Source organism: Eubalaena glacialis, chromosome 16 (genome assembly GCF_028564815.1).
Source record: "Eubalaena glacialis isolate mEubGla1 chromosome 16, mEubGla1.1.hap2.+ XY, whole genome shotgun sequence".
Classification (NCBI taxonomy): domain Eukaryota; kingdom Metazoa; phylum Chordata; class Mammalia; order Artiodactyla; family Balaenidae; genus Eubalaena; species Eubalaena glacialis.
In genome coordinates, this window is record NC_083731.1 from 8639160 (window position 1) to 8642107 (window position 2948).

The following is a 2948-nucleotide window of genomic DNA, read 5'->3' on the forward strand; positions in this document are numbered from 1 at the left end:
CGCAGGGCGGAAGTCCCGCCTTCCCGCGCTGATGTATATCCGCTGCGCTGTTACACTCCGGAAGTGAGGGGGTGGTTCGGTACTCGTGTTTATATCGTGTTGGCGACCTGCTTCCTCCACGCTGGCATCTTGTTGCGGTTAAATGTTGAAACCATACGCAAAGCGTCTGCCTTCAGAGGTTACAGTTTTCTAGGTGCTTTACCGGTATCAGTTTCTTCCCACTGAGCCGCCACTTGTGAAAACTCTTAATACTAAATATTGTTTTACACGTGAAACATGGACCCTTTGATCGGTGTTTGTAATTAATAAGTATTTATTTGTCCGGTAACTTGTGGTAACTAGGTGGTAACACGATTTAAAATCTTAACCCTTGAAATATAGTCTTCTCTGGCATGTAAAATTTAGGAATCCATGGCATGTAGGTCAGAAATAACAAACTAATTGCCAGATTAGCACCCTCGGGCTGAGATTCAGACCCCGACCGAACTACGTTATGATGTTTATCGTTCTTCAAGTCGCATTTGTTCAGAGTTCGTCTCTTCATCTGTAAACTGAGGGGGCATAAAGCCAGTCTTGCAGACGGTTTTAAGCAAAGATCAGAGGTACTGTTTGCAAAGTACTTACCACTAGGAGTTAATAAATGATAGCGTTATAGTACATATTGGTTCAAATTTGGACTATTGAAACTAGATTCAAAATCAGTGAAAAGATTGACTAGAAATCAGTTTTTAGCAAAGCTATGTTCTTGCCCAAACAGATGGGTTCCCAGTAGCCAAGTTTACTTGACCTAGTCACAACTAATTTTCTGTCAGAGATAATCCTGACAAAGTACTTATTTTCATTTCCTCAGTGTGTAAAGTAATTCCCAGAACTGTTGTTCCAAAATGTATTTTGCCGGAATTATAATCGCCTGTTCAATTTTTGTCTCCCCCCCCTCCAGTAGTTGACAGTAGACTGTAAACTTATTGAAACCAAGAACTATTTTGTTGACGTATATACCCCATTCCTGATATTTAGCAGGAATCCTATAAATGTTGCCTAAATGACCACTTTCGCAGCCTCAAGTCTAAATCTCTGCAGGGCATCTTGCACCCTGTTGAAAGAGAATTTCCTCAAGCCAGGCAGATGTTAGTTCAGATCCCATCTGAGCCATGTAATAACCCTGAGTTATGGGCTGAATTGTGTCCCCTTTCAAAATTCATATGTTGAAGCCCTAATCCGCAGTACCTCAGAATGTAACTGTTTGGAGATAGGGCCGTTTCAAAGTTAAGTTAAAAGGAGGCCATTAGGGTGAGTTAATCAGTCTGACTGATGTCCTTATAAGAGGGAATTTGGACACCCAGACACTAAGGATAATTGCACAGAGGAAAAACCATGTGAGGACACAGGGAGAAGGGGGCTAGCTGCAAGCCAAGGAGAAAGGTTCAAGAGAAACCAAACCTGTCAACACCTTGATCGTGGACTTCTATCCTCTGGAGCTATGAGAAAATAAATGTGTTAAGCCACCAATCTGGTATTTCGTTATGGCAGCCCTAGCAAACTGAGACATCCTAGGATCCTAGGCAAGTTTCTTCACCATGGAGAATCTGAAGAAAATGGAGATGCCACTTCTTTTGTGGTTGCTCTGAGATCAGTGACTTAACATGAAACACCTAGTGGGTAATGGTGCTCAAATTAGTTTGTTGAGTGAATGAGGGGGAGAACTCTGTGGGTAAAATTGAAATACAGAGTATGACTGGATTGTAGAGCACCTTGCCCGAGCCCCTCCAGCGTCTGGGAGAAGGCAAGTATTATAGCTGCTGCATCAGCTTGGCCTGATGATGGGGCTTAGTAGCGGGAAAAGTAACAGTTTCAGGATTTGATCATTTTTTACTACCTGAGAGCTGGGTAAAAACAAATAGCCAATGTGAACATCTGAGTACTACAAGTGCTTGTAAAACCAGAGCAACATTTCTTGAATACAAAATATTTTTTTAAGAAACAGCAACTAAGGAGTGTACATTTGATTTGTAAGAAATTGGTTCCTTTAGATGCTGTTTAAAGGGCTCTCCATCAAGATTCTGACAGGAAAATACACATCGTTTAGGCCAATAATAATAGCAAGCACTTAAAGAGCAATTCCTATCTACAAAGCACTGTTCTAAACACTTTACATGTATTAACTTATGTATTCTTCAAAACAATTCGTAAAATAGATACTATTATCCCCCTTTTACCAATGAGGAAATACGCACAGGAAAAATCATCTTAACTCGCCCAAGGTGATACAGCTAGTTAGTGGAGAACCAGTAATATGAACTTTCATTGCTTCTATGGAGACTTCTAAGAAAAATTGACCAAGACATTAAATATGACAGGAATGTTACTAATCTTGAAAGAGAAAGGTGCAGTCACTTGCTTACACATTCTGGAAAAGCAGTCCCTGTGAGCCTCGGTGTGCTCTTAATAACTGCCAAACTTGTAAGCCAAGTTATTAAGTGATTGGATATATTAAGACATTTATAAAAGTTGATTATGGCCAATAAGCAATACATATAAACTCATCCTCTTTTCCTAGATGTCACTATATTTTATGTTGCATTCATCTCCTTTCTTTACCAATCTCTTCTCTGAAATATTTGGCTGAACTATATGCAATTGCTGATATTCAACCATATTTGACCTACAAAAATTACAGTTTAATTTGGTTCAAGCTAAAGAATTAAGTTTTCTATTTCCTCTTATAAAGTCTTAACAAAAATCTAAAATTATAGACATATGCATATTGTCTCACTGATTATAAAAGTCAGATAGATGTTTCTTATACTACTTACACAGAATTGACAAATTGTCATGTACTTCAAACAAGATTATAAGGGTACTCCCTTCTTAAAACAAAGGTTCAAAACATTCTCATGATTAAAAGTAGAAAACAAAACTTTATTGATGAAAACTTCTTAAAAGTTCCA